Genomic DNA, 15,110 nt, shown 5'->3' on the forward strand with positions numbered 1-15,110 from the left:
GTCTTCTGAGGAACTGAAATTCTGGCTTTGTGATCCCTTAAGAATGTAGGATTCGGATCAAAAGATTCGAGTTTGAGTGCTGGCTCTGCTCTTTAATAACTGTGAGACCTCAGGCAAGTCAGGGAGCTAATAATAGCTCCCACCTCTTAGGGTGTTACGGAGTTTAAATGAGAAAATGTATGTAAGTTCCTGCCACATAGAAAACACTCAAATGTTAACCCCCGAAAAGGGGGTGGGGGTCAGAAGGGGTGTTAACGGAGATAATGGAGATGAACATGCTATGCATAAAATGCTAAACTTTTTAGTAATTTGGTTTGAGGTCTGAGCATAAGCATTTTCTCTCTCCTCTAAAGCCACCCAGTTCACCTGACCTCTCATTCTGACCATTCCCTCCTTCTCTCAAACATCCATCACTGTGACCTCTTCTTTGACATGGTAGCTTGGCTCTTCCATCTGAAGCTAACCACTGTCTCTTGAGGCCAGCCACTAGCCCAGGGTTTGGTATAAGGTAGGGTTCAACAATTACTTGGATAGGTACTCTTTGTGAAAAACTCAGAAATGCAACCCCTTTCCCATCCACAGGGGTCTGCCCTTAGTCACTCAAACTTAGTTCTTGATTTTTATACCCAGGGATAAGTGCAAGAGATGGAAACCACTCCAGATACTTTGAACAGGAAGGAATGTAATACAAGGGATTAAATGCTTACCAAATGGTAGGAAAAACTAAAGCTGTATGTTCCACGAATGATACTTACTCCCTCCCCACCCCCAGAATACCACTGAAGTGATCAGTTAACTCACCCCACACACACACTCCGTAGCTGTGATCTAACACTTAGGAGGTCAGACTTGAGAAGCTACTGCTGCAAATGCCGCGTGGCACTCAGGAAGCTGGAAAATGCCTCAGCTGCATAAACCCTTTCATATCTACATATCTGCTTGCCAGAAGAAACAAGAAACAGCCACGAGAGCAGGAAAATGGTCTTCACCTCACTTCCAGCTTACCTGTCTTGTGTGAATACACATAATTGGTAGATTAACTGCAAGCAAATCTGGTAAAGGTGATTTTTTAGTTTTCCACTGTTTCCAACTAGAAGGGGAGGGGGGTGGAAGTGGAGTGAGCCAACCTACAGTATATACCACACTAGTTTCATCTAGAAAGTATTTCGGGTTGCAATATGTCAGGATAAAAGCTAAATGAGGAAACACAAACAGGTTCCTCTGCACCTAGTTGATTCCTTCCAAGTGCAGTCACTTCCATAGAATATGGTTTGGATCAGATGTCTCTATGGGAAATCTTCCATATTTCCCCGTGGCCTTTAAAAGAGCCTGACTGACCCAGCCAGCTCTCCTTGTAACTCATGGGATGTACCCAACAAATGTTGGGATGAATGCCCTCTGTGTATGTCAGATACTATGCTAGGCAAAGGGCACGCCAAGTCAAAAAAAGAAAGGCAAGGCCCTGCTTTCAAGGAGTTCTCGGTAGTCTAGTAGGGTGGCACAGGATGAAAACAGTTAGAAAATGATGACAAATGCTAAAATGAAGATATCCTCAAGAACACGGGTGAGAGGTACATAAATCAGATTGGGGGATAAAACGAGGATAAATATGAAAAGGCTGTCTGTATTCATGTAAAGAGTTAAGTGTAGGGACTTCCCTGGTAGACCAGTGGCTAAGACTCTGCGCTCCCAATGCAGGGGGCCTGGGTTCCATCCCTGCTCAGGGAACTAGATCCCACATGGCACAACTGAAGATTCGCATGCCGCAACTGAAAAAAAAGATCCCATGTGCCTCAACTAAAGATCCCGCACACAGCAGCGAAGATCCCACATGCCACAACTAAGACCTGGTGTAGATAGATAGATAGATAGATAGATAGATAGATAGATAGATAGATAGATAGACAGACAGACAAACAGATAGTTAGGTGTAAAGGATTTTTATTAATTTTCGGATCCTACAAGCCTGGCCCGATAAGCTTAAATATAATCTCTTTCTCCCAATCACCCAACCCAGACACAAGACCCCAAAATTTTCTTTACTTTTCCCAAAATTTTTTAATGAAAATTTTCAAACATACAGCAAAGTTCAAAGAATTTTACAGTGTATACCCACGTATCCACCATCCAGATTCCACCGTTAATATTTTACAACACTTGCTGTATCACAGCGGGCCCCAACTTTTTTGGCACCAGGGACCGGTATCGTGGAAGACAATTTTTCCACGGACTGGGGAGTCGGGGGGGGGGGGGATTGTTCAGGCAGTAATGCGAGCCATGGGCAGATGAAGCTTCACTCACTTGCCAGCCGCTCACCTCCTGCTGTGCGGCCCGGTTCCTAACAGGCCGCGGACCCCTGCTGTATCACAAACCTATCCATCTATCCATCCCTTTGTCCATCCATTATTCATCTTATTTTTTAAAGCATTTAAAATAAATTGCAAGCATCATTGTATTTCTCCCTAAATATTTCATCATGCATATCATTAACTCATTCACTGGAGTCCAGTATTTGTCCAGCATTTTTCTTTAAGGTAAAATTTACAGAGTGAAATGCACAAATCTTAAGTGAGTGTTCTCTGAGATTTGACAAAGACATAGACCTGTGTAACTCAAGCACCTGTAAAGCTCTAAAACATTATCATCATCCCAGAAAGCTTCCTCGCGCCCCTTCCTGGACAGTTCCTACCCCCACCCTCCAAAAACAGCCATCATTCTGATATTTTCTTCCCACCATAAATTATTTTTGCCTGTTTTAGAATTTCACAAAATGGAATCTTATAGTATGTGCTTTTTTATGTATAGCTTCTGTCACTCAGCATAATACTTTTGAAACCCGTCCATGTTGTTTAATAGCCCATTCCGTTTTATTGCTGAGTAGTATTTCATCGCATGTATGTACCACAATTTATCTATTTCCCTATGGATGGATACCTGGATTATTTCCAGTTTTTGGCTATTATGAAAGAAAGTCTACTCTGAATCTGTAATCTACTTTTAAAAAATAGACTTTAACTTCCTCAAACAGTTTTAGATTTACAGAAAAATTGAGAAGATAGTACAGAGAGTTCCCATATACCTACACCCAGTTTCCCCTATTATTAACATCTTACAGTTAATGTCCTTTTTAAGGCCCCCTTTGGCTTAATGTTTCTGGCTGATTGCTTAATGAATTGCTGTTTGGAAAGACTGCAAATGCAGTGCTACCAATAAATTCCCTGCAACAGGAAATTGTTTTTGTCATCCCACTGAAATTATTGACCCAGGCTTTGTTTTGTCCAATAAGCTGGAATCATGAATGCCTAGTAGTTGATAAGTGTATCCGTCCTCCGTTCCTGAGAGTCTTGCCCAAGGAAGAGTTCAGGGTCAGGTCCTTGGGTCTGCAGGTGAAGAAATAGGGCTTCTGTATTCATCTGCACTAGCAAATGATCCCTCCACCAAAACCACTTTCTATGTTTTCTACTTCTAGGCTTTCCTCTCACCTCCAGCAAATCCTCAACAAGACTGTAAGACTTTTTCCCAAAGCACAACTTATGATTATAACAGCAATTAATGTTTATGTTGCCCTTGCTGGTTTATAAAGCTCTTTAACATCCATTTCTTCTTTGTTTCAATCTAGTTAAGATACATATTATGCCCACCTTATAGAGGAAGTACTAAAGGTCAAAGGGATTAAATTACTTCTCCAGAGTCACACTGCTAGTGATTAAGAGTTTAGGATATAATCCCAGCTCTGTTTTACCCTTGAATCCTGAATTGTTTCCTTTATATCATATTCTTTCTACTCAAAATTTTGGGCCTCACCATTCTTTTTCTTAAATGATCGAAGACCCGCTGTGACTGGGACTCAACCTACTTTTTCATTCTCATCTTTTCCTGGGAGCCTCTAGGCTCTAGAAACACTCAGTTGTAAATTGTTTCCTGAACACTTCATGAATATTGCTTCCTCCATGCATTTTGATGATGATGGCTTCCCCTTTATGTCCAGAGTATTTTTTCTTTCTTCCATCCTTCATCTCTTGTTCTCAGAATTTGCTTTTGGGAATATTTCTTTATCCTTTAAGACTCCTCTCAGATATTATTACTTTCACTCGAAGCATCCTTTGATCACTTACCTCTCCCCTACCCGCACCCCTCACCCTGGTTCCCAGCATCAGGAACACGGGTCCCTATTCTGTTTATATATTAGACTTTTGAGTGCCAGCAGGCCCATTCCGTATTGAGATACAAAGATGATTAAAACATGATCCCTTAAAGTTGTTTACAGTCTGTTATGGGAATTAGATGTGTATAGAAGTGATGATAACATAAGGATTAAAAATTGACCCAGATATAGATTTACTGAGTTCCCACTGTGTACCCAGCACAGATGCTCAGTACATACTTGTAGAATTGTATTGAATAATGGACATGAGGCATTTGGGCTTAGTAGCAAGGATCTTGAGCTTAGGCAAAGGTGGTGACTTACCTGCTGTGGTTAAAGAGCATAGACTGAGTCTCTGCCCAAATAAATTTCTATTCAATTTCTCCTTAGTCTTCATCTCATTGGGCCAGAACTACGTCTTCTTCAGACATGTTTCAGGGTAGCAAACTGAGTTCTCAGGTGATTTAAACATTCTCTATAATATCGTTTCATCTATTCAACAAGGATCACTGAGGTCCTAGTCTATGTTTGTGTCTTTGTCTGTAGCTGAGAATACAGAGATGGACAAACTGTTACTCTCAAGAAGCTCAGGCAACTCAAGAAGCTCATAGCAGAATGTAGACACCTCCACAGACAAATAATAATAATAGCCTGAATCTTTTTTGGAATAAGACAAAGCTAATTTAAAGTAACAATTTCTTTTCCTATAGGAAAGCCATTCAGAGCACTTTCATGACCACAATTTCACGTTTTTGCTCTGCATCTAGACTTTTTTTAACCTACAGAAAAAAATTGTACAAACTTGATTCAATAGAGTTTACTACTGTTACTGACCTGTGACCATGATGTATCATTTCATTTTCTAAGGAAAACCAAATTAATGCAAAAACAAAATCCCCCTAAAAGTTTATCAGCATGAACTTAAGTAATTTTTTCATTTGCATGGTATCTGTGTTCGCTAGCCCTCCTCTGGCATCAAGCTGTGATTATTTAATTTAAAAACAAAATATTTTGGGCCGCACTGAAGAGCTTGTGGGATCTTAGTTCCTCAACCAGGGGTCGAACCTGCACCCTCAGCAGTGACAGTGCAGCATCCTAACCACTGGACCACCAGGGAATTCAGTTGTGATGATTTTAAATAAGACATTTACCTGAAAATAACACCTGTTCTGACTATCTCACAAGGTTGGAAGCATTTTCCATAAAAAGAAATGAAGAAGCTCTTTGGGCACTGGTATGGAATAAGCTCCAAGATATAATTTAAGTGGAAAAAAGTGAGCCTCAGTTACACTATCTGTAATGATACTGAATCATACTATGCGACCATTTGTATTTAAAAAGGGAAATATTATATATATTTACTGTTGCATACGTAAAATATCTCTGAAATGAAACACAAGAAACTCGTAACAATGGCTATCTCTACAAAGCAGAGAACAGGATGGCTGGGGTTAGGGTGGAGGGAGACTTTTTTCTGTTTGCTATTTTAGACCTCTTGATTCTCGAGCCATGTTACTTCAAAAATACAGTGTTTAAAAATAAATGAACAAAAATGGTTTAGGGATAATTTACTACTAAAGTTCATAGGAATAGGCAATTGTGGATTTTCTTTTTTATGCATGGCATTATTTCATCTCATGTTTTCTGGTAAAATCATCCTCTAAGTATAATCTCTATATCTCTTGACTGCTGACAGTGTGGTGGTTGTCAGGGTGTTGCTAAGTCATGTAAGATTCTTAGAAATCGCACGCTTTAGGTTGGTAGTAGTTTCTGTGGTCAGGAAGAAGGTGCATATGAGCATAGATAGAGTTCTTAGAAATCTAGCATCATAAACTTTCAGGGCTGAAAGATACAGGAGTTCATTCTAGTTCTCCTCTCACCGTATGTTTGTATTCCCTCTGCAACATTCCTGCTTAGGGGTCATTGTCATTACGATGTTGCTGCATATTATTAATGCCAGCGAAATTAAGAGTGCCTCAACTTAAGTGGTCTCTGTGCTGTCCTGGGAAGATCACTGGACTAGAAGTCAGATTGACATCTAACGTCAGCTCTGCCACTGGTTCACTATGTGGCTTCAGGTAAATCACCTTCCCTCTCTGGGTCTCTGTTTCTTCATCTCTAAAATTAGGGCATTATTAATTTTGATTATCAATTAAAAAATAAAATAAAATTAGGGCATTAGACTGTGCCAGGGGTGGAAGGTACAAGGTATGCCTGTTGCCACTTCCCCCTCCCTACACATGATAGACATCAGTTCCGTTTGGGCAGGTTCTTTACGATAGATTTACCACAAATGAAGTCTCGGAATGCTTCTCAGCACAGTCCTCCAAGCAACTAGAACCAATAGGTAGGACTTGGGTAGGACTTGGCAAGTGAGATAAAAGTCATTCCCTTTCATCTCTAAGGTTCTCAAGCAGCAGTGTGCTGGTAAATGTTTAACAACAGGTTCTCAGAAAGAAAAAAAGAAGAAGAAGAAGAAGATGCTCTGATTTATAGCATTTGCCAGTTTTCATGATATAAATACTCCCACCATGACTGATGTCAAATTACTAAGGTGAAATCAGCTGGGTTGCAGAACTACTGAAAACTTAACAATCAGCTTTCATGAGCTGATAGAAGCTGACTCCAGCACATAACTATAAAATCGATGACTTTGGACTAACTGACCACAGCTGTAAGTGAAAATGACATCCTCTCTATGGAATTTTATCCAGAGGTATAATTCTTGGTTTACAGTCTTTGGGATTTGGAAATACTTGAGTGTCAAGAGATCTTTATGAAATTCTTCTACTCCCCTGAGCCTCAGTTACACTATCTGTGAAATGGGACCAAGGATTCCTACCTCATAAGATTATAGTCAGTAATGAGAGACTGCATATAAATCACTTAGCAGGGACTTCTCTGGCAGTCCAGTGCGCTTCCAATGCCGGGGTGTGGGTTTGATCCCTGGTCAGGGAACTAAGATCCCACATGCCTTGTGGCACGGCCAAAAAATAATAATAATAATAATAATCACTTAGCACAGTGCCTAGCCCATCGTTTGACCTCTCAACTATTCCCCCTCCCTTACCAAAGTGGAGGTTGTTATGTTAGATTGTGTCTTTATCTTTTCCAGACTCCCAAAAAACTTGCCGTTGCTCTCCTTTCAGCCCTTCTCTTTTCCTAACCATTCTACTCCCTTGACGTTCCCTTTTCCTCTCCCTCCTCTGCTCTAATATACTTAACCTTCTGTCTGAATGGAATCTAAATACTTAATCTTACCTGTTCCTAATGTGTTATCTGTATTTATCCTCTATCCAAACCTCTCTTGGTAATCTGTGCTGTTGGAGACTGTAGGCACACTTGCAGGCAGAGACCAACTCTGTGTCTCTTGGACTGTCCCCCGTCACAACACCATGAGTAAATAAGTGTTAATAAGTCACCTCTCAGGATCAAACTTATATCAAGGATGTTGCAAAAAAACAGCTTCTCTTACGCAGGTACCCGAGAAGGCTGCTGCAGATCTGCCCAGAGCTTGGTGGCCGATACCTAGTATGTGCTCTGGTTCTGAGATGAAGTCCACGTTCCTTAACTTCTTCCCATTGCCTTTTTCTGATCCCTTCAATAAGGATATAAGACCCTCTTGCTATTCATTCCACTAGCATGCCATATTTCCCTTTATCATAATATTGATCGTGCTTTATTATAATTACTGATACTTGTTTTTTTGTTGACATCTCTGCTAGGTACTGGGCTCTGAGATCAAGGACCGCGTCTGTATTGTTTACTGCCGTATCCTCGGCCCCTAGCACAGTGCCTGGTACATGGTAGAATACTGAATGTATAAATTCATTATTTTAAATGAATTTTTAAGAAGAATTTGCTATCCTCTAAAATGAATAGAAAGCCTCTGATGTAACTCGTTGCTGAGTTTGGTTAGTCATGTGGTAAATTTTCTTACAGCGCATCTTCTTTAAGTTGTGTACTCAGGTAAGAGCTTGCAGTTTCTGTCCTTATATCTGGTTCTCTCAAGAGCCACAGAGATCAACATTACAAAGCCTAAGGGAAAGTCAGAGGGGTAGACATGGGAGAAAAAAAATCTAAACAACAGGAACTGTACCACTTTTTTTACCTTCTAATGCTATAATATGTATCTTCGTGCATATATAGTTTTCTTTCCTTTGAATTATTCCCTTAGTCATTTGCCAGAAATGAGAATTATTGGGCAAAAGGGGATGAACATTTTTAAGGCTCTTGAAATACTGCCAAATTGTTTTCCAGACACATCATATCAACAAATAGCTTTGAGCAACAGACATGGGTGTCTGTTTAACCACACACTTACCACCACTGGGAAATGTCATTAAAATCTTTTTTGCTAGTTTAATAGAGGGGGGAAAATGGTCTTCCCCACTCCTTTCAGTTAATGTTTGGTCTTTTTCATCTGCTCCTTCATGCAGCTCTTTCTGAAGGAGCATCCTACCCCTCAAAGACTTGTTCAGAGGCTGTGAGGCTCACAACCTCATTGGCCCCTGGGGCACAGCATCTCCGTTGTGCTGTGGTGGGGAGGGGCGGTGATAGAGGGAAAACATAACACAAGCCACACCATTGTTAGGGGATGAGGTTGCTGGGATAATGCTGTGAGAAGGGATGAAAAGAACGATTCTCCATTCTTGATTGTTGTGATGTCCAAGGATGAGCCAACAGCTCCAGCACGGGAAGGGATGGGTCTTTACTGCTGCCAGATGCTCCTTTTTCCATTGCTGCCTTCCATTATTTCTGGTTCGAAGGGGGTGAGGGGGGTAGCCTAGCAGCTGAAACAGATTAACTTTTATGCCTAGTTTCCTCCCTTTGAGTGATTGCCCTGGACCTGGGGACATTCACAATTAGTCAGAAACTGTTTAGAAATAAGAATGTGGTTCAAGGTCCGTAATGTATAAGAGCCAACCTTCTGGAGTTCATGCACCATTCCTGCCTTAATCTATGGGAGCTGCATGAGGCAAAGAGAGCTTTCTTCCCTCTCCTTCCCTACTGCCACTGCCTCATTCAGGCCCTCATCCTGTTTTGTCTGTACTATGGCCATAGCTTCCTGTTTCCCTCCCTTAATCTACCCTCTTGTACACTGTTACCAACGTGATATTTCTATGACCTGCACATCAGATCTTGTCACTCTCCAGCTTCAGCTGTCAGTGCTTCCTCAAAACTTTTAGCATAAAATCCAAGCTCCTTTTCCCAGCTTTTTGGGCATTTAGCAATCAGATCCCAAACTGCTTTTCCAGACTGGCTTCCACCTCTCCTCTGGACTGTGCCCTGACTAGTGTATCCATTCTCTATAAGGGACTCCCGTTGGTCCTTCTGCCCTGTTTGCCCTTCTGCCTCTGTTCTACCTGACTCACTCTTTCTAATCCCTCCTCAAAAATCAAGGGCCCTCAATTATCACTTCTCTGGTGGATTTTCCTGGATTTCCCCTAGTGGTTAATCACTCTCTCCTGTAACCTACACATAGATCACGATGTCTACCTTTGTTTCCCTCAAATCAGGAATTATCACCTTCCTTTTGTATATTTGTATTTGTGAATCCCCCAGCCCCTATCACAATATTTTGCACACAATAAGTGCTCAAAAATGTTTCCTTTCCTTCCCTTCTGATAGCCTATTCTTGCGGTACGTGGGGCTCTCACTGCTGTGGCCTCTCCCGTTGCGGAGCACAGGCTCCAGACGCGCAGGCTCAGCGGCCATGGCTCACGGGCCCAGCCGCTCCGCGGCATGTGGGATCCTCCCGGACCGGGGCACAAACCCGTGTCCCCTGCATCGGCAGGCAGACTCTCAACCACTGCACCACCAGGGAAGCCCTGCTAGCCTACTCTTAATCTCTTTAACCGTCAATGTGTTTGTATTTTTATAGCTGAAAGGGAATGTAGTATAGTTTAATCCTTTTTTTTTTCTTCTTTTTTTTTTTTAATGGTTAAAAAAAAACCAAAGCTCAGTAAGGAGAGGAATTCGTCCTGGAATACACAGCCAGATTTAATGGCAGAGCTGGGGAACTGGATTGTGCTGAGCTCCTTAGGTAGTTTGAAAAAATCTTTGAAATAAAGGATTGCATCAGGGGAGAGGAAGGAACTAAGGTTCATTGCCAAGTTTTATTGCTGGATGCTTTATGTATGTTAATTATTTCTATTTGTGGAACCTTATTCCTTTTTAAAAAAATTGTCGTAAAATATACATAACATAAAATTTAGCAACGTGACCATTTTTAAGTGTACAAGTTCAGTGGCGTTAAGTACATCCACATCCTTGAATGATGGTACAACTGCCACCACCACCCATCTCTAGAACTCTTTTCATCTTGCAGAACTAAAACTCTGTACCCATTAAACAACAACTCCCTATTCCCTCCTCCCCCAGCCCCTGGCAATTACCATTCTACTTTCTATGTCTATGGGTTTGACTTCTCTAGGTACCTCATGTACGTGGAATTGTACAGGAGTTGCCTTTTGTGATTGGTTTATTTCACTAGGCATGAAGTTTGCAAGGTTCATCCATGTTGTTGCATGTGTCAGAATTTCCTTCCTTTTTAAGGCTGGATAATATTCCATTGTGTGTATATACTGCATTTTGTTTCTCCCTGCATCCATAGATGGACACTGGATTGCTTCCACCTTTTGGCTACTTTGAATAATGCTGCTATGAACATGGGTATACAAGTATCGTTCAAGACCCTGTTTTCAATTTTTTTTTGGTATATACCCAGAAGTGGAATTGCTGGGTCATATGGAAATTCTATTTTTAATTTTTTGAGGAACCACCGCACTGTTTTCTATAGCAGCTACATTACTTTACGTTCCCACCACAGTGCACAAGGGTTCCTATTCCTTCACATCCTTGACACATTTGTTACTTTCTATTTTTTTGATAGCAACCATCCCAATGGATGTGCAGTGGTATCTCATTGTGGTTTTGATTTGCATTTCCCTAATGATTAGTGAGGTTGAACATTCTTTCATGTGCTTATTGGCCATTTGCATATCTTCTTTGGAGAAATGTCTATTCAAATCTGCCCCCTTTTTAGTCAGGTTGTTTTTGTTGTTCTCATCGTGTTGAGTTGTAACGGCTCTTTATATATTCTGGATATTAACCCCTTATCAGATATATGATCTGCAAATATTTTCTCCCATTCCATGGGTTATCTTTTTGCTCTTTTGTGTCCTGTGATTCACAGAAGTTTTTAATTTTTCTGTAGTTCAATTTACCTATTTTTTTTCTTTGGTTACCTGTGCTTTTGGTGTTATAGCTAAGAAATCATTTCCAAATCCAACATCATGGAGCTTTTCCTGTATGTTTTCTTCTAAGAGTTTTATGGTTTTTGGTCTTACATGTAAGTCTTTGATCCATTTTTAGTTAATTTTTGTGTATGGTATAAAGGTTCATCTTCATTCTTTTGCATGTGGATATCCAGTTTTCCCAGCACCATTTGTTGAACAGTTATATGTTACCTCATTTTATATGCACAGTAATCCTGGGATGTTATAACTATCTAACGGATAAGAAAACAGAAGTTGAAATATCCCTGGAGACACCCTAAAAGCAGGGTCCTTTGTAACCTAAGTGGGCCAAAGGTATAAAAGAAGAAGAAAAAGACCATTTATGATATAAAGTGAGAAGAGGGGAATGGAGAGGGAAAAAATTGCATAGGCAGCTAGCCATGAGCAGAACTTAGGGGTAGACTTCAAGTTCACTTGAGAGCCCTTCTCCTTCTGCCCTTTCACTGTCCTCCTCCCTCATGTGACTGTGCTTCTCTGATTCTCTTAAGGTAGCTCCTTGGTTTGCTGACTCTATTTTTTTTTTTTTTTTTTTTGGCGGTACACGGGCCTCTCGCTGTTGTGGCTTCTCCCGTTGCAGAGCACAGGCTCTGGACGCGCAGGCTCAGCGGCCATGGCTCACGGGCCCAGCTGCTCCGTGGCGTGTGGGATCTTCCCGGACCAGGGCACGAACCTGTGTCCCCTGCATCGGCAGGCGGACTCCCAACCACTGTGCCACCAGGGAAGCCCATTGCTGACTCTTTTGAAATTCTTTTAAGAGGATCATTTATAGCTTTTCCACAGTCTGTCCCAACCTGTTTTCTCAGCCTTCCCTGTGTCACTCCTTTCCTGCCACTATGAACCCTTACTTGAGCTGTGTTAGTTCTCACTGCCACCTTTATTCCACATGGTCATTTTAGTCACTCCGCTTTTAGTGCACTACTGTCTCTCTCCAAGTCCTCATACTCATCTGTGTGTCTCCACAGCATGTGGCACAATGCCAGCCACAGAAGTGGATGCTCAGTGCTCAGTAAATATGTTGAGAAGATGACGAGACAGTTTTTGTTCATCTGTAATCTTGAATGCATAATCATTGTATTCATATTTGTGTTGATAACAGTACTCACTCATAGTGATTATGAATGCATAATCATTCCGCATGTGCATGACAGTCTTCCTCTCAGGGATTTTAAAAGATCTTGTGAAATGGTCTCTGCCTGCCGTTGACTGCAGTCCACCTAGGAGAAGACAAAATACTTTTCCGTGCACTTTACTCCTCTGTATAACATGTAGTCCTTGCAGCATTCAGTGAGTGGCAGGGAGGGCTGACCTTAGCCCCGTTCACTGTTAGGATGCTAATGCATAGCAAAGTTGAGGGGTTTGGCTGAGGTCACACAGGCAGAAGAAGATTGAGGTGGGATTTGAACCTGGGTGACGGACCAGGCAAGATGCTTAACCATTTCAAGCAGCTCGTTTTGTTCGTCCTCAAAATGAAGATAATATCATGTACTTCCTAGGTGGTTGTGAGTATTGAAAATCAGACAGTGTACATGAGTAAAGAGTTGAGCACAGTCCTGGCACATTGTATAGGTGCTCAAATGCTAGCTAGTATTATTTGTCTCTGTATCTGGTGTTTCGTCCCTCTTGTAACACATTGTGTATTACTTTGGAAAAGAGGTTTGCAAGTACCATCACAGTGATTTTGTCTCCGTTTGTTGGGAGTATTAATAGGCACCCCTGTTTACATGTGTGTCCTACGTAAAGTACCTCCTGTGATTCCTGTCTGACTCAGGTGCTCAGTGAATGATTCCTTTACGTCCCTCCTGGCTTTGTGCTTTTATGCATGAATTACAGGGGACTTGATACTTCTGGACTTGATACTTCTACGTCCAGAGGCTAAGGAATAATCCAGTTTGGAATAGAACACAGACCTCTCTCATAATTTCCAGACGGTGAGTTCTTTTCAGTCACTCTTTCTGCAGTCTCCCCTGTGTTCCCTTCACATCTCTCTCTCTCTCTCTCTCTCTCTCTGTGTGTGTGTGTGTGTGTGTGTGTGTGTGTGTGTGTGGTAGGTGGATTTAAGTTGGAAGAGTCATTGAGGCGTAGTAGAAGCTAATCTGTACCAATGTCTTATTTGCAGTTTGTAGAGGCCCCACGGCACTTGTGTGATAAATGGTGTTGTGTAAGTTAAAATGTAACTAAGGGTCTCTTCAGTGTTTCTTGAATTAAGTTTATTATGTGTGCTAATTTGCGCCTAGAGGCTTTTGTTGTTATTTGTTGTAGTGACTGTGGCAGTAATGAGCCTGCTCCCAGCATAGCTCGGCACGTGCCCCATAGACAGCTTGTTTGCATTTGGCAGGACTCCACGGTGTACCCTGAACAAATGAATCAGCCTATTTGGGGCATGGGAAAAAGGAATCATAGGGAGGCAATGAGTGTTGCTCATGAGCCCCAGTGATCTGAGATGGGGGAATACCAGACAGTTCTTGTTCTGTTCCAACCTGGATTATTGCTTAGCCTATGGAGTATCAAGTCCCTTGTAATTCACCGACAAAAGCACAAAGCCGGGCTGGGGGCATGGGGGTAGGAGGGATTCGTGCAGGGATGGACCAAGGAAAGGAATCATTCACTGAGCGTCCGAGTCAGACAGGCATCACATGAGGCGCTTTACATAAGGCTCCCATGTGGAGCAGGAGTGGCTGTTAATATTCCCAATAATCTAGGATTCTGATCCAGGCTCAGGACTATCTCCTTTATTGTAGTGGGTAATACTTTGTTTATCTGGCAGCTGCATTGATCCACACATTTGAAGAACTTAAAAAATCTTCAGAGTGGTCCCAAAGCCAACACACTAACGCTTACACACGACCGATTCTCTCTACAACCTTATAAGATAAACAGAGCAGGTGATACTTTCTTCATGAGTCTTAGAGACGTCATGGAACTTTCCTGAGATCACACCATAAATAGCAGACTAATGATTGAACCCAGTTTTTCTGATAGATCACCACTCAAAGGTCCTCTAGTTATAAGATGCAACATAAAACAGTGTATTATGTAATAACGTCTTATTTTTAGTTCCTGCTTCTACCACCCTTGTTGAGAGTCTTAATACTTCAGACCTAAAACGTTGCAGAAATCCCTAGCTGAGAGATGTAAGGCAGGTCTGAGTTTAAGAGGAGAAGCCTTGGTTAGCAAGAAGAGCCCAGAAGACAGAGTCAGAAGTCCTCGCTTTGGTACCTCATAGCTTTTTATCTATGGTTAAGTTACTTAGCTGCTTCATGCCCCAGTTTCTTCATCTGTAAAACGAGATAACAGTAGTAACTACTCATAGGATGGGTAAGGATGAAATATATATAAAATGCATAGTTCAGTGCCTGGCATAGAGTAAATGTATTTAGTTATTATTCTTACGCTAAGCAGCACACAGCTTGGAGAAAACGCAAAATAATCTCCCTCTTGCTTTTCCCATATTTTCCAACAAAGCGCAAACACAACATTATCTAAAATGCTACAAAGTTATAAAACTCAAAACAGAAAATTTACAGTACCGACTATACAATAAAAGCCAAAAAAGCAATGTGCACGTTGCCAAGGTAACCTGCAAGACCACCATGAATACCAGTACAACAGGGGGTTCTGTGATGACCTAGCAGAGCTGGCTCTCAACTCGCTCACCAATTTCAGAG

The 15,110-nt window shown here is 41.5% G+C and overlaps 1 protein-coding gene across 4 annotated transcripts in view; it reads left to right on the forward strand.

The window, feature by feature from the left end:
• The window catches only part of GAB2 (GRB2 associated binding protein 2), a 184,563-nt gene that overhangs the window by 74,940 nt on the left and 94,513 nt on the right, over nt 1-15,110 (forward strand). The gene's annotated exons all lie outside the window — the stretch shown is intronic.

The sequence above is a fragment of the Tursiops truncatus genome, chromosome 8 (genome assembly GCF_011762595.2).
Source record: "Tursiops truncatus isolate mTurTru1 chromosome 8, mTurTru1.mat.Y, whole genome shotgun sequence".
In the NCBI taxonomy this organism is placed as follows: Eukaryota; Metazoa; Chordata; class Mammalia; order Artiodactyla; family Delphinidae; genus Tursiops; species Tursiops truncatus.